The sequence below is a fragment of the Urocitellus parryii genome, chromosome 4 (assembly GCF_045843805.1).
Source record: "Urocitellus parryii isolate mUroPar1 chromosome 4, mUroPar1.hap1, whole genome shotgun sequence".
In the NCBI taxonomy this organism is placed as follows: domain Eukaryota; kingdom Metazoa; phylum Chordata; class Mammalia; order Rodentia; family Sciuridae; genus Urocitellus; species Urocitellus parryii.
In genome coordinates, this window is record NC_135534.1 from 203,295,461 (window position 1) to 203,321,027 (window position 25,567).

The 25,567-nt window shown below is 46.2% G+C and overlaps 1 protein-coding gene across 1 annotated transcript in view; it reads left to right on the forward strand.

The window, feature by feature from the left end:
* The window catches only part of Ralgps1 (Ral GEF with PH domain and SH3 binding motif 1), a 253,995-nt gene that overhangs the window by 56,169 nt on the left and 172,259 nt on the right, over nucleotides 1-25,567 (forward strand). The gene's annotated exons all lie outside the window — the stretch shown is intronic.

A 25,567-nucleotide genomic window follows, 5' to 3' on the forward strand; every position in this document is an offset into this window, starting at 1 on the left:
TATATTTTCAGGGTGGTATTTTATCCCCATCACCATCCTCACTAAACCTGACTGTCATTATACCCACTTTTCAGCCTGTTGAAGGCCCAACAGTTTCTCAGAGGCCAGTCTAAATGTCATTAGTTTCAACCAAATGTCATTTGTTTTGTCCTTATTTTAGATATGGAGCAGCATCAAGGGGAAACTTCTATTCTTAGAACATTCTAGAAATGGACAAAGTCTGTGCTCTTCTTATCCCAGAGTCCCATCAAAACTGAGCTGCTGCTCACTAATCCTGAACAGTGTACTGAAGTGTAAGGGTTCTGGTCTGCTGGGTCTGAATACCAGTGTTGCCCACCCTGCTTCAGAGACTTTGGGCAAGTTATTTATTCTCTTTATGTTTCAATTTTCTTATGTGTAAAATGAGAGAATCATAGTTTTAACCTTACAACAGGTATGCAAGAATGTAGAACAATACCTGTATGCAAATTCCTGATAAGTCATGGCTGCTGTTTTTACCTGCTCAGAGTTTGAGTACTGTGCATCTTGGACGTGAAGTCTCTGTACCATAGGACATTCAGCTAGATCTGTGCAGCAGCTAATGCCCTGGGGAGGTGATACTCGAGAAGCAAAGTGGTTGTGAGCGCTGCATTTGGAATCCTTCAGACCCAGGTACACATTGGGTCCCCCAGATAGCCATCAAGCTGAGGCCTAGAGCAGACTGGTACCATAGTCCCAGATGACCCTTGCCCACTGACCAGGGGCTTGCTGTGCCTTGGAGTTGGGATGCTGTCCCTGGCCTTGAAGTTGAAAGGCATCATATCTCACTGGTGATTTAGGGAAAGTGTGGGAATTGGGAAGGGAATTTCAGGCAGAAAGAACAGCTCATCAAAGAGGCAGATCATATATTCAGCAAAATTGAATACTACTTTTGTTGTCTGGAGTTCTGGGGTGAAGAAAATGGAAATGGGCTTTTCCCCGTTCTGTGTTCTTCCAGGGCTTTGCTGCCAGGCTACTAGCTTGTGCCAAGAGCTTACCAGAAGTTAGTGTGCCATTCCCTTGCTTACAGCTAGGGCATGCAGCGTCCAGTGGGCCCAGGTGTGATGGAAATGAGCTGCCTGGGTACCCGATTCAGCGAGGTGGAAAGCTTCTCTGAGTGCCTGTGTTTTTCCAGTCTTCTTGCCTCCCCTGCCAGCACTGCTCCATCTGCACCTCCGATTTCCCAGTAGTCAGACATACCTTGACATTAGTCTATTGCGCCAAGAATGGAGACAAGGACGAAGGGGATCTTGGCACCATCCAGAGAGAGTGAGGCAGACATGCAAATGAACAGTAGACAAGAAGCAGACAGGGCCACAGAGCACCAAAGCAGAGGTGCAGGAGGCAACACATGTGTCCCAGAGGAGGGGAGGTGGGAACCAGGGAACCAGGAGAACATGGCCGCTAAGCATTGTGAAGCAGAAAGGTTCAGGTGCACATGGTGTTTGAAGGGCAGTGAAGCTGGTTATGATTGGGGGAGTGTATCTAGTGTTCCCTGCAAGGCCAGGGCCTTGACTCAGGGGATGGGTGCCCAGGACACAGAAGGACAGATGGCAAGGGCAGCAGCAAAGGAGGTGGCAAGAGAAGAGCTGTGGTGAGCCGTTTCTGTGTACTGTGGCCGCCATTACAAGATGGCGCTGGTCTCCGCTGTAGTCTGTGACAAACAACTCCTTATCAGAATGAGTTGGCACGCCGTGACTTGGCACCCTATGAGAAAAGTCCACGTGGCAGTTGTGCATTGGGGCTTTATCTGCTTCATTAAGGCTGGGGCACACGGGAGTAGAGAGAGAAACAAGCTAAAAGACATGTCAAAACAAAGGCCTGAATAAACTGCTGAAGGAAGAATCCTATGTCGAGGGGTCGCGGCAAAGAGCATTGAGGCAGAGCTGCAGACCCAGCAGCTCATGTGGGACTTGGTATCTTCCAGGGGCAGGGACAGCCATGAGGGCCAGGCTGGGCAAGGAGAGCATGAGGCTGGGGGATTTTTTTTTTTTTTTTTTTAACCAGGAATTGAATCCAGGGGCACTTAACCACAGAGCCACATCCCCAGCCATATATACATTATTTTGAGACAGGGTCTTGCTAAGTTGCTAAGGTTGGCTTTGAACTTTATCCTCCTGCCTCATCCTCCAGAACTGTTGGGATTACAGGCATGATCACCACACCTGGCTGTCACTGAGGGATTTTGGAAGAAGAATGACATGGAGAGATTTGTATTTTAGGACATTCCCTTGGAGACTGAATTAACCACTGCAGTCAGGGAAGCTGGTTGGGGCTTTTGCTGTGGCCTAGATGAGTTAGGTGGAGGAGACTGCAGGGTGGCAGTGGGCAGAGGAGGAAGGGCTAATGTTGGACTGGTTATGAGACTGCTCACAGGGCCAAGAAGAGATGAAAGGCTGTGGATGTAGAGGAAGAGAAGTGGGTTGTGCATCTGAGGAGCAGAAGAAAGAACAGGGTAGAAGGAGGCTGTGCATGAGGACCTAGACGGAGGAGGAGGCCGAGGAGCACAGTTCGCAGAAGTTCACGGAAGCTGGTCAGAATTTGCAGCCTGGAAGACTCAGGAAGGACTGAGGGCCCAGTCCAAAAGAGTGTGAGCTCAGGTTTGGGTGTAACTGGGGTGCGGGTAGCTAGGAAGTCATGGAGAAGGATTTCAGAGTTCAGGGTCTTCAAGGTAGGAGAGCTTTGGTGATTGCTTCTGGGGGCAACGGCCTTTGGAGAGCTCATGAAGGGAAGAGATGAGGCCTGACAGGATCAGGGGTGAGAGGGTACACCACCCCTGTACTGAAGCTCCTGAGATGAGGGGAGTGTGAGGGCTGTGAGCCAGTGCTAAGGGAGAGAGCCGCAGTGGTGTGAAGGAAGTCAGAGTCAGGAAGTAGCTTGGCTGCCCAGAAGAGAGGCTGGGGCTGGCCTCTGAGCTTTGTGAGATGGGAATCACAGTGTCACTGGTGCCTGCCACTGGCTCCAGGCACTGGCTAGGTGCTCAGCATTAGGCCATATAAGGCACTGTGGCCCTGAAGGGAACCTGCTCAGAGGGCTTTTAAGGAAGAGTCAGATCCAGCTCCAGTAGGAGCTAAGGGCAGCATAAGCAGAAATGTCTGGGGCAAAGGGGTGTTGTATGGATGGAGGCGTATCCATGCTAGCACTTATCTGGATTACTTGGTTTCTGCTTCCCTGCTTTGGCCTGGAGATGCAGAGCGAGACCTGACCAGCATGTCGGGCACTTTCTGATGTGTAGATGGGCTGGCAGAAGGGGAGGAGGGCTCCCTGCACAGGCCAGGCTTTCCTCTGGGCCCATGGCGGCTGTGGCTCAGGGAAACACTGCTGTGAGCTCAGGAAACTGACCCTCTGGCCTTTTGTCTGGATGCACTGGCTGCTGTGAAGAAGCGGGCATTCCAGAAAGCCGAGGTCAGTGTTGGATGTGGGACAGACTCTGTGAGTCCTTACTGCTCCTTGGAAGCACAGTGCTTGGCCCTAGGAGGGAGCACGGCCAACAGCAGTCTTTGTGGGAGGAGATCGCTTTCACTGACATCATTAAACCCCTCTCTCAGGTCACACTCTGGACAGTTTTCTGAGTGTTTCCCTCCACTGCACCCCATCTGAGCCACTGCCATCTCTCCTCTACTGACGACAATGACCTGTTCACATCTCCCCAGGGTCGACACTTTCCCCCAGCCTCTTCTTTGGAGCCAGACACATTTTTCTAAAGCTGACATCTGACCAGTCCCTGCTCTGCTCAGAGCCCTCCATGGCTTCCTGCTGCTCCCAGGAGGCAACCTCCCTCTTCACCAGCCTGTGGGGCTCTGAGGTGGGCCAGTGAGACCTCACACCCGCTGTCCAGTCCACTGCCTGTATATGACCACAGCCTCTGGTGCTTCCCACCATCCTGGCTCCCCACAGGCCATGTTCTCTGCCTGGAGTGTCCTGCTCTGTGTCAGCAGGTGGTGTTCAGGTAGAACCCAAGGGTGGTGCAGCCTCCCCTCGTCCATTAGAGGTAGCATTTCTCACCTTTGACTGGAAATATTGCTTTGGAGCTGTTAGCTGTTTAGTCTGTCTTCCTCCTAGACTATAAACTCCAGGGGCACAGGACACACCAGTGATCCCATCTCCTGGGACCCAGCATAGTGCTGATGTTGTTTTTTATCTGTCGAATACATTTAGGATTAGTAGTAATGGTAGTAATAATGAAGCCCCCATGAACTATCTCTTTCTTCTGTGCTGTAATGCCTTCCTTTGCTAAAAGAAACAAACAAAAAACCCAGAATTAAGTAATAGGGCAGTCCAGGTGTCCTCCATTTGGGGCTAAGGCATGGAATGGCCCCCAGCACAAGACTCCTCAGTGCTGACGTCAGCCCCGGAAGCCTGAGCAGCTGTCTCTCTCATCTGTTGTTGGTCTGAGTACACATTTGTTATTTGCTCTTTGTTTCCTAGTAATTGCTGTCTCTGTTGTAATGATTTCTTGTCGTACTAGAAACATAGTGGAAGAGGGCTTCTCCCCAACTCCATGAATGCTGGAGGTGGGGCAAAGGTTGAGTCTCTCTGTGGGCCCTGGAAGACCTGTCTGCAGGATGAGGAGAGTCTACAGGGTCAGGAGTTGGGTTTGGCTTCCGTTGCAGGCCAACATCATGTTGGATCCAGTGAAGCCAACACTTTGCAACTTTAAGACTCATTTTTTTCTCCCTTCTTGAACATGGATATGACATTAGTGCTGGTTAGGAACCAAATTTCCTTTTAAGTGAATTAATAACACAAAACAGAACCTTTGGTGAACAGCTGTTTTCATCCGTGGGGACTTGGCGCCAGATTGTGATTTTGTCTGCAAGGGAAAGAGGGTTTGTTTGGACTTTGGTGGCAGGAGCAACAGCATGATTCCAGGAAGTTTGGTATGTAGGGGAGGATCCCAAGCTCTGGAGCAGGATCTGCACTGGAAACCTGACTCTGCTGCTTGCTAGCTATGGTTCAAAGGCATTTCCTTCACCTTTCAGTGTCTCTATCATCTGTAAGATAGAAGTGAGACCTCTCTTATACTGTCATAGGATAGTTAAAGGAGATTGCACAGGTGGAGGGCCAGTATGGTTTTGGCACAAGGCAGACACCCACAAGTATTTCTTCATTTTTAAAAGAAGATAGGGATATAACAAGGAGAAGATCAGTAAGGACTGCTAATAAGTCAAGCTTAGAAGCCTGAGCCCATTAGTATGTGCAACTCCCATGTGTTGGACCTTTTCTGTCACTGCTGTGTCCCCTACTCCAAGCACGGTGTCTGGTATATTATGTGATCAATACTTGTCAACACTTGCTGGATGGATGAGAAGCAGGTAATAAAGATTTTCTACTTTTGTGACCTAAAGCTTAAGAGCCTGGGCTCTGGATGAGATGGTCACACCATCTCATGTCTGCAAAGCAGAGATGATGAGAGTCATGACGACAACGTGAGTTTGTTTTCAGCTTTATTGAGCTAATAATTGACATATAATAAGCCATGAATACTAAAGTCAACAATTGATGAATTTTGGTATATGTATATATTTGGGAAATCATCACCACACTGATGATAAACATTCCCATCATCCCCAAAGTTTCCTCATGCCCTTTTGCAATCTTTTCCTCCTCTTCCTCTCCCCCCATTTTCTTCTTGAAATCAGGTAGAGTATATCCTTAAAATTTCCTCCATTTAAAAAATTTGGCTATACTAATCCTTTTCATTTCTGTGTGAAGTTTAGAATAGCCTATTAAGTTTTAGAGGAAAAGTCTGCTGAGATTTTAATTGTGACTGTATTGAACTGATAGATCAATCTGAACATCTAAGCAATATGGAATCAACTGAACTTTACACATACTATGTATCTGCATGTATTTTGGACTCATGAACACAATATATCTCTATATCTATACATACTACGTATCTGCATGTATTTTGGACTCATGAACACAATATATCTATATTAGATCTTCTCTAATTTATTTCAGTAATGTTATATAGTTTTCAGTGTATAGGTCTTTTTTTTTTTTTCAGAGAGAGAGGGGAGAGAGGGAGAGGGAGAGGGAGAGGGAGAGGGAGAGAGAGAGAGAGAGAGAGAGAGAGAGAGAGAATTTTTAATATTTATTTTTCAGTTATCAGCGGACACAACATCTTTGTTGGTATGTGGTGCTGAGGATTGAACCCGGGCCACAGGCATGCCAGGCAAGCACGCTACCGCTTGAGCCACATCCCCAGCCCGAGTGTATAGGTCTTAACACCTTTTTTTTTTTTTTTTTGTAGTTGTAGATGGACAGAATGTCTTTATTTTATTTGTTTATTTTTATGTGGTGCTGAGGATCGAACCCAGTGCCTCACGCATGCTAGGCAAACAAACGCTCTGCTACTGAGCTACAGCCCCAGCCTTTTTTTGTCAGATTTATTCCTAAGTATTCTATTTTCTATGCTATTGTGTTGTCTTATTTTAAATAAATTTTAAAGTTATCTCAAATTTTATTTTAAATTTAAGTTCTAATTGTTCATTTCTAGTTTGTAGAAATATGATTGATTTTTGTAACCTGCCCTTATATCCTGCAGCTTTGCTAAACTCACTTATTAGTTCAATAGTTGGTTTTTTTTTGGGGGGGGAGGGGAGAGGGGGAATAGATTACCTAAGATTTTTCTTAACAGATGATATCTCTATGAATAGTAACTATCATTTCTTTCTTTCTGAAATGAATGTTTTTATCTCTTTTTTTATTATATTGCACTGACTATAGCCTTTAGTACAAAGTTGAGTAGAAGTGACATGAGAGCAGATGTCTTTGTTTTTGATTTTAAAGGAAGAATCTTTCACCATTAAGCATTATGGTAGCTGTTAGCTGTAGGCATTTCATAGATGCCTTTTATTAAGTTGAGGATATTTCCTTGTATTTCTAATTTTCTGGGATTTTTATCTGGGATTTTTATTGGGTTTTATCAAATGTATTTATACATCTATTGAGATGATCAGGTTGTTTTCTTTAGTCTCTTACTATGGAAGATTACGTTGATGGATTTAAAAATATATATTAAACCAACCTTGCATTTCTATGTACGTCTCATTTTGTTATGATATAGACTCCTTTTTGTATATTGTTGAATTTGATTTGCTAAAATTTTGGTTAGAATTTTTGTATTTATGTTCATGATAAGGAATATTGGTCTTTTTTTCTTTTATTACATTTTTTATTTGTTCTTTTTTGGTATACATGACAGCAGAGTATATTTTGACATATTAACATACACAGAGTGAATTTTCTTTTCTTTTAATGTCTTTATCTGGTTTTAGTATCAATGTAAAATGGAATTCATAAAATGAGTTGAGAAGCAGTCTTTATTTTTTAGTTTTCCATATAGAATTTTAGTTTTTTTTATGTAGAATTAGTGTGATTTCTTTCTTAAATATTTTCTGGATTTCACAAGTTAGAACTACCAGAACATGGATTTTTCTTTGTGGAAAGGTTATTATTGTTTTTTCTTTTCAGTAGGCTTTATATTTAAGAATAATTTTGGGTTCATAGCAAAATTGAGTGCAAAGAGTTCCCCTATATTCCTTGCAACCTCCCCCAGAGCATTTCCTCCTATCAACTTCCTCACCCTAGCATTATGTTTGCTACAATCAATTAATTGACACTTACATGAGGGTTTACTCTTGGTGCTGTACTTTCTATTGATTTCGACAAGAGTGTGTCATGTATGGACCATTATAGTGTCCTACAGAATAGTTTGACTTTCTTAAAATTCCTCGGCTCCACCTTTCCTTTCCTCTCCCCAAACCCTTGGCAACCACTGATTGTTTTATTGTGTCATAGTTTTGCCTGTTCCCAGGATATCATAAAGTTTGGAATCATACCTTTTGTGGCCTTTTTGTACTGGTTTCTTTTCTTAGTAATATGCATTTAAGTTTCCTCTGTGTCTTTTTGTGGTATGATACTTACTTCCTTTTAGTGCTGAATAATAATATTCCATTGTCAAGATATACCGTGGTTTATGTGTTCATTCACCAAGGGACATCTTGGATGCTATCAAGTTTGGGTAATTATGAATAAGAATTTTAGAAATCTCCATGTGCAGGTTTTTATGTACACATAAGTTTTGGGGTGAGTCCCAAGGAGGATAATAGCTGTCCCACTGTGGAAAGTCAACTTCTCTGGATTATCTTTTTTTTTTTTTTTTTTAGTGATATAAAAAGGTTATTATATATTTCAATTATTTCTCTAAAAGAGAAATCACTATTCAGATCATCTGGTTTTTAGGGAGCTTTTGTTGTGTTTTTCAGCTTTAATAGATGATGCCAAACTGTTTCCAAAGTGGTCATACCATTCACATCCCCTTCAGCAGAGCGCGAGTGCTGGTTGCTCCTAGTCTTTGCCATCCCTTGAGATTGGAGGGCTCACCCACTGGGCTCTCCTGTCCTCAGCGCCTGGGGTGCTCAAATCCTGGCTGCTTTGGTTGCTGTCTGCTATCTTTAAATGGCTACATTTTTGTTGCTATTGAAGTTACTTTCTCCAAATTTTATAGTTATTCTAATCCCAGTTACTTTGTCCTAGAATTAAAAGCTTCTTTCTTTTTTTTGAAATTTATCTTCTGGTAAAGAAATTATTTTCCTCAAGTTACATTGAAGTATCATTCTACTCCAGAAGAGTACAGGATGTTCTGAGGTTCACACATGTCTGGGTGGTGACATTTTCATTGTCCTCTCCTGTGACGTCAGCCATGATAGTGGCTAGAACAGTTCCTTTTGGGAGGGTTTGTGAAAGGACATCTTACTATGACCATGCTCATGTGTTGTGCTTACATCCCTGCCGGCTGTAAGTCAGCTTCTGTAACCAGACATTGAGGCTGCAATGATGGAATTTCTATCAGTGTATGGCACTTGCAAAGAGGAGGGAGCATCTACGTCTCAAAGATTCATAGAGGAAAGGAGACCTGATTCATGAGAAGAAGGCTTGACTTGGAAAGGCTGGGAATTTTCTAAAACTGATCTACCTCAAGCTAGAAGCCTGCTTTAGAATACCCTTCAAAAGTGCTTATTGTATTTCCAAGAAAAGAAGTCGCTCTGATAGGTGAGAGCTTGGAGAAGCCGCAAAACTGGACTGACTGGGCTGAGTGGTGTCTTGGCACAGAAGAAGGAGCTGGAAGCAGTCCCTGTATCAAATGAAGTCATTTCTAGAATAGCTTGCCTATCTCTGGTATTCTGAGGCGGGTCATGGGAAGAATTGGCAACAGTGCCATTTCCCTGGAAGCTCATTACACGAACTGCTAATTGATAGTCTTGGTGCATACAGCTTCTGCTGATATCTACTGCCTGCATATTGTCAATGTCTAGGAAGAATTGTTATGTTGCAGACCCCTTTGCAAAATTTCAAAGTCTTCAAAATGGCCAGGAGTTTCTGTGCCAAATGAAATGTCTACTGAAAGAAATGTTGAGGCTCTTGGTAGAGAGGAAGCATCGCTTTGTCTGGAAACACATCTGGAACTGCAGCTTTGGTGAACAAGAAGGCCCACCTGCCACCATGACTGGGCCTCAGGTGCCAGCATGCACTGATGGCAGGACTTCGGACTCTAGACGGCCTGCTTAGAAGTCCACAGCCTCGCCAGAGCTGGGCCCTGACTGCCACCTCCCAGGCTTTGTTAGGAAATGGATCAGAACAGAGAACTGCCTCAGCTGCTTTAAAGAGGGCTTCACTGGCTCTCCAAAGAACAAGCCTTGAAGTACTTGACTGAACGTCAGACTGAAGTCCTACTTTTTTTTCTTTGAAAGGAAAGGAAAACCCACAAAATAGAGAAAGAGGAATTCATTCATGGCTTGGCTTACCTACCAGCTACTTTTGGCCAAGTGAGTGAGGTAAACCTTTCAATTCACTATTATAGACATTGCTGGAAAATGGGCACTTGGGGCCATGCTGTCCTCTGGAAGAGGAGACTGGGTGGGGGGGACAAGTCTGCTGACTTTCTGTTTCTGGAAGGTTTGTGCTGCTTGGGAGTGGCAGAGTCCTGCTTCTGTGGCCACGGAAATCTGCCAAGATCCAGAAGCACATTCCTCTTTTGAAGGCTGCTTCTGCTACATGAGATGTGCAGAGGGAGCAGATCCCCAGCCCTTCCTTGGGGACAGGCCACTGGGAAGGAGACCTTGATGCTGCTCTCCTCAGGGACTTGAGAATAAAGAAAATGATGTGGTACTGCTTCAGCCTGACACTCTCAGGGCAGGATGCTCTTCCCTGGCCTCCACCCTCACTAGCTCTGGCCATGGGTTTGGGAGTATTGGCTTGGTAGGCCACTGCCTTCCTTTGAACTCAGGGTTTCAACCATTTGTTGGGATCTAAAGAAAAACATCAGGTTAACTGAATGTCAGGGTGTTGGTGTCAAATGTGTTGTGTCAAGGAGTGTCTCATCCTTCCAACTTTATATTCAATAATAAAAATCACTGTCACTGTGTTGAGTGTTCACTCTATGACAGGCCCTATTCTAATAACTTCACATGATTCATCTGTTGAATATTTATAACATCCATAGAAGGTAGACAATTTTGTTACACTCATTTTGAATGAGAAGACTGAGGCCCAAAGAAATTAACCATACTACCTGTGGTCATCGGGCTGGTCAGTGGGGGTCAGATACAAAGCTAGATGGCCTAGCTCCAGGGTCCACATTTCACCCCTGCAATTTTCTGTCACACCAGATTGCATTATGCTCCACATTATAGTTCTCATGTTGATCTTATTGTTACAGATGTCTTTTGATTCTTTTTAGGAAATTTATACTAATATTTGTGCATGGAAGAAAAAGGGAGGGGGGCAAAATAATTTCTGAAAAGGGTTTTCATTTATTTTTCACAGTATACATATATTTTTATTTGTTCTTTTTAAATATATATGACAGTAGACTGTATTTTGACATATACATACTTGGGATATAACTAATTCTAATTAGGATACTATTCTTGTGGTGGAGTTTCACTGGTGGTGAGGGTTTCCGTTTAAATTTAACATTAAGATAATTTATGGGTCTGGGGATGTGGCTCAAGCGGTAGCGTGCTTGCCTGGCATGCGTGTGGCCCGGGTTTGAGCCTCAGCACCACATACAAAAAAGATGTTGTGTCCGCCGAAAACTAAAAAATAAATATTAAAAAAAGATAAATTATGTACAAAATTTTATGTGCCTTTGTTAGTCATATTTTATACATAGCTCTCATTAGATCCTGTTATGGTTGGATGTGGGGTGCCCCCCAAAAGCTCATGTGTGAAACAATGCAAGATTTTGAGGAGAAATTATTGGGTTATGAGAGTCTTAACACAATCAGTGAATTAATCCCCTGATGGTATTATTGAATGATAACTGAAGGGATTGAGGGTGTGGCTGGAGGAGGTGGGTCCCTGGGGGTGTGCCTCTGGGAAATATATTTCGTATCTGGCAGGTGGAGTGTCTCTCTGCTTTCTGATCATCTTGTGAGCTGCCCTCCTCTAAGATACTCTTCCACCATGTTGTTCTGCCTCACCTCAAGTCCTAAGGAATGGATCTGGCTGTCTAGGGACTCAGACCTCTGAAACTGTGAGCCCTCAAATAAACTTTCCTCCTCTATAATTGTTCTGGTCAAGTCTTTTAGTCACAGCAGTGAAAAAGCTGACGGAAACAGATCCCAAAGACTTCTGAGACCACATCCAGTGTGTCTGTGGCATGATGCCAGACACATAGTATTTGTTCTGTAAATTTTCTTTTTTTTAAAAAAAAAAATATTTATTTAGTTGTAGATGAACACATAGTATCTTTATTTATTTTTACGTGGTGCTGAGGGTTGAACCCAGCGCCTCACACATACGAGTCAAGCACTTTACCACTGAGCTACAGCCTCAGCCCCTGTTCTGTAAATTTTCATTGACTCACTGAATAAAAAGCTGGTGTACTTAAAGAGTTAAACCTCTACTATCTGGAAAACTTCCTTTTTCAAAACATTTTGACTCCTGCCAGTTGATACAGGATGACACTCACTCAGCAGTTGGTTATTCTGCGGCCTCTATGGCCTGTGCTTATTTGGAAGCTGGGCAGCAGAGGTGGACAAGTAGACTGTGAAGTCCTGTCCCTGCACATTGCTCATGGTCTCTGGGTGAGGACACAGGTTTCAACAGCAGTCCCAAGAAGGAAGGTGAGGGTGGTGATGAGAATTCCACCTGCTGTGGAATAACGTAAAGGGAGCATCCCACCTCTCCTGGGGTGGTGGAGGGGGTTCAGGAGTGCTTGTCTGAACAGTGGGGGCCAAGACTTGAGGACGGGGTGGTACTGACAGGTGAATGGGAAGAGGTGGGTGTTTCAGGCAGAGGGGCAGCATGTACCAAGGCCTGAGGTGAGAGTGAGCAAAACTAGGAGGAGGATGAGCCTAGAGAAAGCATCTCAGTGTGGCTGGATCATATCTCACTGAGCTGGAAGCCAGTCAGGAGTGGAGCTGAGACTTGTGTGCCGCGTGGTTTGGTCCTAAACCTGACAGCGTGCAGAGACTGAAGGGTTTTAGATGTTGGGGGTAAGAGACAGAGAGGAGGTTGCCCTTGCTTACAAGGCTTGCTCAGGCTTGTCTGTGCAGACTGGCCCATGGGCTTGGCAAGTCAGAGGCAGCCTGATCTAGGTCAAAGATGATGTGGTGATCTATGCAAGGACAAGACTGTGGGACAGGATGACCCACATAGGTGCAGGGCACCCTGGGTTGATTCTGGGAGAGACTGAAGAGTCAAGAATATCCCAAAGTTTCTGGCCTGGGCAGTGGGGTGACTGGTCAAGAAAAGCTGCTGCTGATGTGAGGGCAGGGCAGGGTGCATGCAGAGCTGGGTTTTGCACTCACTGACCTTGAGTTACCTGTCAGACACGTGCACGAGATATCCAGCATCAGGAGCATGGCTCTCCATATAGAGTAGAATGGATTGGACTGTTCTGTGGGACTACTCTGCATGCCTTCCTACAGAACTCTGGGGTTTTAGAAGTGGCCGTCCCTGGCCCTGAGAAGGGACCTTGGGAGCCAACTTACCACTGGAGCCTTGGAATTGGCCCAGGTATCTCTGAGAATTGGGACCTAGTGAGACCTGGGAAGGAAAAACCTGGGCAGGAGCAGCCTGAGGAGGTGCTGGAGATAACCAGCTGGCATGGAGTGAAGGTGCATGTCTTGGCTAGGTCCCCTGATTCCCAGAACTTCCAGAAATGAAGGAGGTGAACCAGGGCACTACTGCTTTCTCTTTGGGGACACTGTGTGACACCTTGGTTAATAGCATGCATTATGATTCAGACAGAGCTGGGTTTGAAATTCTGCTCCACCACAAACTCGGGGTCTCAATCTGGGTAGGCTCTGTGACACCTGTAATCTTTGTTAGCTCATCTATAAGATGGTGATGATAAGAGTGACTACTTCTTAGGAATGTGAGAGGATTCCTGTGACAATGAATTTAAATTCTTACACTCCAGCCCAGACCTAATCACTCATGTTCCTTCCTTTCTCCTTTCTTCTTCCCTTAAGTGTTATGGTTACTGTCACCCAGATATCTCTCTGAGATGTATGGAGACAGCTCTAAATCCCAAGCCTACTGAGTTGGAAGGCTAGAGCTTGCTGTCTAGGTCCCAGCAAGTTCCTGGAGACTTGCTACTATCACATAGACCATTTCTGCACAGTGATGCAGAGACACCTGGAAGCTCATCCCCAGGAAATCTGCCATGAAAGCACTGGGGAGCCCCACAGACATCATGAAAGGGAAATGTGGAGCCATAAGAATAGCTTCAGTAGACACCGTAGGCATCACTGTTTCTGAAACACCCACCACATGCCATATCATTGTGGCCCCTTAGCCTGTCCCAGCTTCTTCCAGCTTCCCCTCTTCTCCTTCATCCTGGATTTCCCTGAGACCACCCATTTCCTTCACCATGCACAGCAGCACAGGTTCCCCAGCACCCACTGCCCAACCTGCAACCTCAAATCCCTCAGGGGAGACAGTAGGACAGAGCACCTCCCAGCTAACAGGACTACCCTTCACTGAAGGTTGTGGGTGTAAATAGCCCCCTTCTAGAGGATGAGTTTATTATTTTTATTATTAATGGTCATAAATGCTTTGGATTGTTTCTTTGATCTAGGTCCTTGGAAAAGACCTCAGCTGGTGAGACCTACTGAAGGGGTTGTGAACACAGATTTTGGGTTATGACATAGAAATCTGGGCCTTGCCACCTGCTACTCTATGGCCTTGGGCAGTTTGCTTCACTTCTCTGAGTCCCTGAGCCTAAGCATCCAGATCTGTTTTCCTCTTTTTTAAAGCTACTGCCATTTACTTTACAACCTGGAAAAAAAAGTCCCTTGTGTAGCTGTGGGATGGGATACTGGTTTCCTCTGCCCTTTCTACCTCCCTGGAGGTTGTCTCGCAGCCCTGGGTTTGTTGAACCCCTCTACAGGGAAGCAGGAAGTAAAGCTGCACACCAGGAATATTGATGGATTCTAGAATCCCTCAGAGGCAGAAGCCATTTCCCTGGGCTATGGTCCAGGTTTCCGCTCTCCATCTTCCAAGGAGAGATTCCTGGACCCCGTTTGCTTTGTTTCCCTGAGAGAGGAGTTTCCCAAGGCCTGCCCTTCCCTCACCCTTTCCTCCACTGAGGCCTCTCAGGCTGAAGGCCTGAGTATAGAGCAGTGGGAGTCGGTGAGGCAGGATGGTTTTAGTTTCAAGGAATGCAAACAGCCCAAGCCAGCTTGGCCCCAAGGGGAGTCTGCTGTTGGCCTCGTGGGGTGTTTCGTGGAAGCTGGAGGTGGGCAGATGCTGGAAGCAGGGCTTGGGTGCCTGGCCAGACTCTGGTCCTTCATCTCCCTCTGCTCTCTCCTTCCTCATCCCTTTTTCTCCTGCATTTCCTGGCTTCCTCTGACCCCCTGGTTTGCAAAGGGGGCAGAAGAGAGCTGCCCTAGAGACCCCTCATCTCCCCTCTACCTGGACTTCAAATTCTCATACACAGAACAGTTGACCCCTGGTGGGGGTCAGGCTTGTGTCATTCAGAATGGCTTCCTGTATACCACCTTGGGAGAGTGTCAAGGTGAGTCGCATGTCCCAGAGGAGGAAAGGCTCAAGAGCCTGGCCACACTGCACTCCCCAGGGCCAGTACTAGGAGCTAGCATTCTTCAACATGGCACTTACCTGATGAGGACCTCTGGCTTTGAGAGCCCCATCTACTCTCATCAGTCCTTTCACATTCCTGTTGTGCAGGCTGCTGCGTGGAGGCTGGGAAGGTGGCAGCTGGGCTGGTGGCCAGGAGCCTGCAGAGTTGTAGGCTCAAGAGTGAGGGCCCCCCAGGTTAACTGGGACAACTAAAGCTATTAACCTTGGTTTTACATGTCTTGGTCAGCCTTGGGGACACGTGGATGTTAGGAGGTGAGCTTTTCCTAGCTCCTCTGTAGAGGCCCATTCTGCATTTCTGAAGCTCTTCCTGGGGCTCTGACATACTGGCTCCTGTGGGATGAAAGTCGGCCTTTGGTGGGTCCCAGGGAGCCTGTGGCCAGTCTGGCTCATCTGGGTTCTGCGGAGGCTCCCAGACCTCCTCAGAGGTGGAAGGAGGCCCAGAGCCACCATGGTCACTTCCTCCTAGGTGGTCATGGCAGCAGGGCCAGGACAGGGTGCTGCCTTGGCTTGTCAGTGAGGGGTCTGCCTTGGTGGCTCGGGATGTGTCTCAGTGTAGACTGGGGGAACCCTTCCTCAGGGTGAATTAAACAAATTGTATGTCTAATTAGAAAAATTGCATTTTAAGCCCTTTGTTTATATCTGGCTGATATGTAAAAGATCATTTGGGTACCTTCTGTCAGTTTGTAATTGTGTTCAGTTGAGAGAGTTAAGTTCACTCTCTCTCTCTCTCACCCCAAGGTGTTTAAAAAATAAATACTTTGAACAGGCTTTTGCAATGCCAAGATCTAGGCTGAATGTCAGAGGATACAAATGGGTTTGTATGTAATGGGAAGGTTAACAGGCTGCCCCTGTCCCCTAGCCTCCCTCTTGCAGAGTGGTCCTGGCAAAGCCCGCCTGCCTATAAATACTTGGGGTGGCCTCATTGGCATGTCAGCATGGGGCAAGAAGAAGCCAGGTGATTTTATGATCCATAAAAGCAAGCACCAGACATGCTCCCAAATTCATTAGTGTTTACCTGTCATTACAAATAGCCTGTGTTGTTTACTTTCTGACTAGACAGGCTGCCGGCAGGGCCCAACTGCAAGGTGGGGAGGGTGCCGAAGTCCTGACCCTCCTGGGACGTGAAAGTTTAAAGCAATGCTTCTGTTTACGGCTGGAGTAGAGATATTGAAGGTTTGAATCTTTAAACTCAGACTGGTTTTTCCTTCAGTGGAAAATATGGGTTCCTGGATAAATCCCACCATAAAATGAGCTGTGATCTCTTATTTGTTTTTTCCCTTCTGCATTATAGATAAACTTTTTGGAGGGGGAATCTCAGGACGTCATGCCCAGATTCTTCCCTGTACAGTAGAGTTTGCCCCGTCTGTCCCTGAGCCTGTCCTGCTTACGAGAGCAGCCCCATTTCTCTACCCTCTCTCTCCTCTGAGGCCCAGGGCACTCAGGCCCAGGCTCTCACCGCCACCCCACACCCCCCATTTTCCATTTCAGACCCCCCGTGTCCTGTCAGGTGACCGAGGCAGTGGGAACCTCCATGCTAGTTGCTCCTCTGAAATGGAGGTGGTCAGAGCAGGGCGGAGCAATTTTGGCTATAGACATGCTGAAGTCAGGATTCAAAACAGCCAAGTCTGAGTGGCGTCTGGAGGAAGCCAACAAGCTTGGGGCTAGATGTCTGAGGTCTCAGATCAGAGTTAGAGATCTGAGTGTAATTAGAGGAGAAGTCCTCTGCACAATCTTTGCATGGTTTCTTGGGCACCACTGGGGCCTGCTTGGGGTGGTGGGTCCCACGCCCGTAACACAGTCAACACATATTGGTCAGCCACACACCATATGCAAGGCTCACTGCCTGGTGTTTCAGGGAACTCAAGAATAAATGAGGAACCCCTGTTCTAGTAGGAAAGTTAAGGTGTTTACCTAACTGATTACAAGGGGATGTGTGGTCAGAGAGGCCATACTTCTAGTAGGGGCAACAGACAGAGCATCCTGGTGGGGGTCCCATTTGTTCACAGCCTAGAGCACTGGTGTAATTTGGACCCGAGATGGAAAGGAAGAGCATTCCAGGTAGAGGGAGTAGCTTGAACACAGGTGAGGCCACGTGGAAGGAAGTGGCCTTGTTGGAGGACCAATGAGCAGGCGAGTGCGGCCAGAGCAAAGGGTAGGTGAAGGCACGTGGACAATAAGACTGGGGCTAGGGTGGGCCACAGTGGAGCCTGGGATGCTGTGTTGAGTGAGCCAGTGGGTCCTTGGGAGCTGTGCTTCCTTCAAGGAGCTGGGCAGGCAGCAAAGACCTGCAGGCCCCACTGCCCCAGCATGCCCCAGAGCAAACCTGTGGTGCATCCTAAGAATTCTGCCAGCTCTGTCCCTGCCATGGCAGTCTGTCCACCCTGTCAGGTCAGAATCATGGTGTCTGTCTTCTCCCACACTTGTCTGCACCCAGGCTGTCCCCAGCCCATGTCCAGTGCTACTTCCCAGTGCAGACTGCCCTCCTTCCTCCCTCCAGCTTTGGCACTTCCTTCTCAGTGGGTGTTTCCTCACACGTCTGTTCCCTAACGCCCCCCACTCCCATCCTGTGGTTTAAAAGTGTCTGTCCACATCACTGAGCCTGCTCAAAATTTCCAGTTGCTTCCCTTTGGGATCAGCCCCAAGTCTCTAAGATGTGCAGGTCTCCGAGAGCTGGTCCTGTCCTCCTGACCCTCCTCTATGCCCTCCCCATGCACTTGTCTGCATCTCCTCCACTGGTCTCCTTCCAGCTTGATCCCTTCAGGCCTGCACACTTGCTGTCCTCTGCCTGACATGCTTGCCTCCTCCCACCCGACCCTTTCAGTTTCTGATCATGCTCTCAACTTATCCCATGTTTAGGAACGTACTCATAGCCATTGGCCTGGTCTCCCCACTGGAAGGGAAGACTCACTCCTTCATTGCCCCACCCCTCTTGCCACGCAGACAGGTTGGGGGTAGAGCAGAGAGCAGGCTGGGCCTGAGGCTGGGAAGGAAGCCCTGGGTTCCCTGCTTACAGTGGTCTCACAACATGGGAGGCTGGCAGCTCTAGTGTCTGACAGGTTTCTGCACACTTTTAAATACGTGTCCCTTTAGAGATCAAGCATCTGAAAGGCTGGCTTTCCCTTTTAGCCTTTCAGGAGAGGAGAGTGGCTCTTTTCCCAAGAGCCATCTTCATAGTCCACTCACACACCAGCCTCGGTGGCCCCCACCGGGGCATGTCAGAGCAGCCCAGTGTTCCCGTGAGACTGGGATTCGTCAGTCCCCATCATTTCTGGGATTTGTCAAGTTTGCCATTGTTTCCAGAAGTCCTTTTCTGTCCAGGGACTTCAAGCTGTTTGTGATCAAAAAGCAGGTTACTTGGGACTGGGAATGTGGCTCAAGCGGTAGCACGCTCACCTGGCATGCGTGGGGCACTGGGTTCGATCCTCAGCACCACATAAAAATAAAATAAAGATGTTGTATCCACTGAAAACTGAAAAATAAATATTAAAAAAATTCTTTCTCTCTTAAAAAAAAAAAAAGCAGGTTACTGCATGGGGCAGAGGCTCTGTGGATGTGACGTGCTGAGTGAAGCTGTGACCTTGATGAAGGAGGTCTCATCCTGTGGCCCCTCCTGCCTATGCCACTTGTAGGAATGTTGATTTCTACAGCCCCTCTTCCCTTCCACTCCCCGGTCCTCTTGTCTAGTTACTGTACTGCACCCCTCAGTCTCCCTCAGGAACCCTTTGTATTCAAAGGTCAGGCTCTGGTGTTTGCCATTGACTACCATGACGACCAACACCAGTTAGCTCATCTCTATGAACCTTGATCCTCTCACCTGTGAAATGGAATAGTAAAATCTACATCCTCCTTTTCCTTCTCCTCATGCCTGTCTCCTCTGGCTTCTCTCTTTGGAATCTGAGTTTGCCCTGGTCATCTGTCTCAATGCCCTGACTGCTGCTTCTGGTCTTCAGCCTCCTCAGATGTCTTCTCCAGGTCCCCCTATGCCCAGGAGCCCCAGGCCTATTTGAATCTCTGACCAGGCCTCTCCATGCTCCACAGAACACTTGAGAGGAGCTGCCGCTGTGGCTCAGGCCCCTTTCTGTTCTCTGCGCTCAGAGAAGGCAGTTGCTTTGCGAAAGGCTGGGCCACCTGTCATCTCTGACATAATTCGGGGCCCACAGAACTGAGTTGTTGGCTGTAGTGATGTGGAGTGGTAGCTGTTGGCTTGAGATAAACATCATTAAGCTTCTAAGAAATTCTTTTTTACTTCTTAAAATTGCACATGAACATTGCATTTTGCTAATTAACTTTGCAATGTTTATTGAGAGAATCAGATCACTTTTTCTTTAAATTATCCATGTGTTTTTTTGATTGTTAACATTAGCTGGATCCTGTATTTCTTAGATAAAATCGGTAGGCTTGGAGATTCTCCCTATTGATTTTCATGCTCTGGTATAAATTTTTGGCATAAGGGTTTTGCATTCATTAAAAGACTCAGATAACTCCCTGGTAAAATTCTGTGGCTCTGAAAACTTTGGGTTCATTCTTTCTTTCTTTCTTTTTTAAATATATTTTTAGTTGTAGGTGGACACAATACCTTTATTTTATTTTTATGTGGTGCTGAGGATCGAACCCAGTGCCTCACGCATGCCAGGTGAGTGCTCTACCCCTTGAGCCACAACCCCAACCCCTGGTTCATTCTTTCTATTGCTTTTTAACATTTTCGTCAGAGCAGAAAAGTTTCAGTTGGTCCAGTACAGAATTGATCTGAGCCTATATCTTTCTTAGAAGCATGCAGTGCTTCCAGAAATTTCATTTCGTACTTCCATGATATTCAGGGTGTCCCTGTAGTATGTGAAGATCAAGATTAAGAAGAGTCGTTTGAGAACCATGATTACCAGACTTAAATTGCAGTTAAAACAGAAGCAAATAAAATTTTGCAAAACTCCAAAGTAGCAAATTAAGAGACAAGCTAAAATGTTCTCCTAAAACTCGAGAGTAAAGACAAAAGGAGATGAATAGGAGGAATTGTTTCTAGGTGTCCTGCAGGTATCAGGAATTTTGAAAAGGAAGGATGGACAGATGTGAGAAAAAATGTTTGTACTATATTAAGGATAAGAGTAGATTATAAAATCCCAGATGTGATGTGAATTCAATTTAGAGAGAGCTGGTAAACACACACGATGGCACATGAATGCACACTCCAGCCTGGAGGTGGAGGTGCTGTGGCCGAGGATCCTGGCTTTACCCACCCACAGACTTGGTTCAGTCCTGGCTCTTGCATTGGCCGCAATCTGCTTTCTTTGAGGTAAGCTTCTGGGGCAGCAGTGGTACCTGTCTCATAGGGCTGTTTTGAGAATCCAGTGAGTGTGGATAACCGGGAATGAAATGGTCAGTGCTGTGCCTAGCACTTAGGGAGCGCTCAATATGTTAGGCACTCTTGTTATTGTCATTAGTTTAAATCAAAATGCAGATTACGGAGGGACTGCTCTCTTGGGCTGGGGGTGTTGAGGCCCAGGTTCATCTACTAGGGGTTAAGCTATCAGGTGATTTAATTTCCTTCATTGAGCATTCTATATTTTTCTGGTTTTCTATATAAACAAGTACTAGGTCCCTAATTAAAAACAAACAAAATAAAGTTTTTCCTCCCTCTCTTTCTTCCTTCTTTCAAGAGAATGTCTAAATGATACATTGGGGGGAATTTCCCAATACTTCGAAGGAGCAAGGGAGTTGAGTGCAGTCCCGGGTAGAAAGTGGCAGTGGATGTGTGGCCCCACACTTCGGCTTGTTAATCTAGTGGGGTTGAGCTCCTGGCCTCGGCTCTCTGCTGCTAATTGGGGCCTTTTCCCTCTCACATGGATGGAGACTGTTCGCAGGGTCGCAGTTGGCTGCTGCCCTATGTCGACAGCTGGTTCTGATTGTGCAGAGTTGCACAGGATGAGGGCTGAAACGGGAATGTTTTGGGAAATTTGCATCATCTTCATGACCCTAAATCTAGTACATGTTTTCTAAGCAGATGGAGGTTTGAGGACTTGATGAAACAGTAGTGTCTGTAAATGAGTTGTTATTCTATAGAAAGGAACAAGACTGAAAACCAGAAAGAGGAATTGCTTCTGCTCGTTCACTGATCCTCCAACTTGTGCATACATCCTGACTTTGCCCCCACTAGATCTCCCCGCCCTTGTGGTTTGTCTGGCCAGGGGTCCTGAGGCCATTTCTCCCTGGGACCTGCCTCCTCCCTTTCTCCACACTCACAGCCTCCTGCAGGTATTTGTTTCAGAGTTACTAAGGGATTGCTCTCTTGGGCTGGGGGTGTTGAGGCCCAGGATCATCACCTGCACTGCAGGGAGCAGTCAAGCAAGCAAGCTGGCTGTCACATGAGAACATGGGAACACCCCACACAGTTATCAAAGTGGCTGCTGGGACAGTGGAAGAGTACTTGTGGTTTGGGGCCACTGCTGCTCTTGCTCGTGTCATGAGCACTGTGTGTTTGGGGAGCTCCTTCTGCTATTCCTCCACTGCTTTCCCTTGGGCCTCAAAACAAAACAACAAACCCCATGCTTACCTGCTCCTGTCCTGCCCAGCACCCCTTCTCCCACTCTCTCCAGCCTGTGTGCTTTTTCCCCATTGGCTACCTGACTTTTCTCAGCTTCAAGGGGGAAGGCTGACCTGGGCCTCACACATGAACTTTCTGTTGCCTGGGAGCCTCTTCCTCTACACAGCTGCAGAGAGTGCCCCTCACCTCTTCACCCCAGGTCAGTTTGCCAGGCAGACCCTTGAGACAACCTCTGAATGTCCCCAGCCTGTAGAAGGTGAGTGCATCTTTGTTGTGCTCATTGCTGTTATTTCCTAAGATCCACTTGAACTTGGGAAACCAGGTGAATGCAGAAGTGCTCCGCAAGCTGTCAGTCACTGCTGCTCCTTCTTCCCCTCTTCCCTCCTCCCTCCTCCCTCATCCTTCCTTCTCACCCTTTCTTTTCCACCACCACCACTACCATCATCATCGCCCAGGAAAGAGCCAGAGACACAGCCCACTGACGGCCACACAGGAGGCGTAGAGCTAGAACAGTCTTGGGATGTCAGCCTTAGGGAACAGGCAGGAAAGTGCATTTGTCCTTCTCTGCCTTCCTGTCTGCTGCCCCCTGAGCAGACTCCAAGCTCCTCAAGGTCTGGGACCTCCCCGGCGCAGGGCCTGGCACGTGGCTGGCCCCCTTCTTCCTCCCTTCCATTCTTCCTCCCTCCTTGCCTCCTTCCCCTTCTCTTCAGTCCTCTTCCCTTTCCTTCTGTGTTTCACAGCAGTTACTTTTGTTCCAGGAAGGGTTAGTGCCGCTCCTGGCAGTCACCCACCTCCAGGGAGCCTTCCTGAACCCTCAGCCAGCCCTGCCTTCTGTGCACACCATGGGTCCTGAGTGCCCTTGTCCCATCCTAGTGACTCTCTCTGGAGGACTCATGATTCCTCCACTGAAAGGTATAGAGCATCTAGTGGTCATGTGAGAATGGACTATATTTATAACCGTTGACAATGACAGATCATAAGCAGGTTATGATTTTATAAAAATTTTGTATATTTGGAATATTTACTAACTGTTAAAACTTAATTTGGAAGGCTTATTATGTGTAATATGTTATCTACTAAAAGTTTTTTCAAAGCAATCCTGCACATGATAATCAAATAGTAGAGTGTGTAGATTTTTTTTTTTTTTTTTAAGCCTCCATCCCTCGCCCTGGCCCTTCCCAGAGGCAACCTCTTTAAAGGGTTTTCCTCCAGGTTATTTGGGATTCTGTTTGGTGCTCTGAAACCTCTCTTCCTGCAGTCTCTAGGCTGCTTGCTCCCTGTGTTTCCCTCCCCTCTTTAAGTCCCTTGCCTCAGCTGCACGTCCCCATTGTCAAGCTAGTGAACTGCACATTCTGACATTCCCCGGAGCAACCACAGATTCCTTAGGTGGACCTAAAAGTGGAAAGCCAACCAACAGCACTCGTTGTCTTTATGGCTGTGTAGGTCCTACTCAGTGACAAGCCAAGTTGTGTGCCAGGGCTGTATTTCATTCTCTAAGGACCCTGGGCCACGCTAGGGACCAGGCCTCCCGTTCAGCACTGTACTCTATTCTCTTTGATCCATCAGTTGCTTGAAACAGAGTATATTACACACATGTACGTATGTAATATGTAAATGTAGATGAGTATTAAAATACATAATATTTAGCATATGGTAAACATATTATGCTACTTGGATTTATATAAAGTATGTGTTTAAATAAATATGTAGTATTTAAATATATTCAAAATTTAAATAGACACAGCAGGAATTCTTGTTTTTTGGCATTCTTGGAGATCATTATCACCTTTTCTCTCTCGCCTTTCCCCTTCACTGAGTCCTCAAGCTTTCCCAAGCTTTCTATCATAATTTCATTTCTGACATATCTTTAATGGCTGCTGCTTTCTCCAGAGTCTTACTCCAGGAACCTTGTCCTTCCCCAGGTTGACTAGTTGTTCTTAGGTCTTTTTGCACAGTTGTCAGCATGGGACTCACCTTGCAAATTCCTTTTCTTTTAAAGTCATGTTTATTGAGGTTTAATTATATCAGGTAGGAATCAGACTTTTTAGTGAACAGTTTGGTGGGTTTTGAAGAACGTGTGCTCTCTCGCAGTCACCACTGTCCAGATGAGAGCTTGTTGTCACTCCCACAGTTTTCTCTTGTCCTTTGAGATTGGTTTACCTCTGACCCTGTCTTTGGCAGCCATTAATCTAATTTTTGTTCCTGTAGTTTTTACCTTTTTCAGAATGTTGTGTAAATGAAATCATACAACACTTCAGTGTCTGGTTTCTTTCCTTTGGCAGAAAGTGAAGCATCTTTTTTAGCACGTGCAATTCTAATTCCGTTTTTCATGGCCGAGTAGTACTCAGCTGTGTGGGTGTGCCGCAGTTCCCCTATTCCCTCACTAACTGATGGACATCTGGGTTGTTTCCAATTTGGGAAATAGAAATAAAGCTGCCATAAACAAGCACACACAGTTTTATATGGACATGGGTTTGCATTGTTTGAACATCTACCAGTGGGATTGCTAGGTCCCAGGGTAGGTGTGTGCTTAACTTATAAGAGACAGCCACACTGCTTTTCCAGATGGCAGTGCCAGTTTGCATGCCCAGGGTGACAGATGAGAGGTCAGCTGTGCTGCATCCTTTGCAGCCTTGGCAGGTCAGCTGGTGTCTTTTCTAGGTTGTGGCAATAGGTGTGGGTGGCATCTTGCAGCTTTGACTTGCTTTTTCCTGGGGCTAATGCTGCTAACATCATTCCATGACTTACTCGCCCTCTGCATTCTCTTTCATAAAGGATCTGAACAAAGCTTTTGTCCATGTTTTCAAAAAAAAACAAAACCCCTGAAACTGGGCTGTTTGTTTTCCTATCATTGGGTTACAGCTGTTCTTTATATATTTTATATATATATATATATATCTTTTTTTTGCATTACAATTCTTAATACACCTTTATACCACAATTTATCATATCTGTTTGTATATAAGATACGTTGACACCAAATTCACATCTTCATACATGTATTTTATATCTTTTTATTAGATATGTGCTTTGCAAAAATTTTTTTTAGTCCATCACTTCTCATTTTCTTATAGTAACAAAGTGCAATAGAAATTGTGTGTGTGTGTCAGATGCCATAGTGCATGCCTGTAACCCCAGCAGCTCAGGAGGCTGAGCAGGAGGATCACAAGTTCAAAACCAACCTCAGCAATTTAGCAAGACCCTAAGCAACTTAGTGAGACCCCCATCTCAAGATAAAAAATCAGCTGGGGGGCTGGGATTAGTGGCTCAGCAGTAGAGCGCTCGCCTAGCACGGGCGGGACCCGGGTTCGATCCTCAGCACCACATAAAAATAAAGGCATTGTGTTGTGTCCATCTACACCTAAACAATAAATATTAAAAATAAAATTAAAAAAAATCAGCTGGGGATGTGGCTCAGTGGTTGAACACCTCTGTGTTTAAATACCTGATACCAAAAAAAGAAGAGTATGTATGTGTTTTAGTGTTTTCATTTCTTAATTATTTTTTCTTTCTAAGCTTAATTTTTCTGTTATCTTGGTCTTTCCTCTCATTGTGCTGTTAAACTCATTCCCGGCAGCTTGTCATTGTTCGTGATCTGACCCTCCTGGCCTTCCTCTTGAGTGACCGAGGTAGGACACAGCAATATGCCCACACTGTGGGACAGGCTTACAGGGTACAGCCCTTCCAATGCCAATAGGAGGGAAGCCTGCAGTTCCCTCACCTTGGTTTCTCCTGGGGGTGGGCAGGCTGACCTTGCTGGCTTTTGGCCCCTGCCCTCTGCTTCTCTGAGTGCCCTGGGCAGCTGACTTCACCACCTCTTTATCGCCCTCATGACTTTTTCCAGCTTGAGACTTTCTGCTTCCAGTTAGTCAGAAACCAGGCTGATCCCCA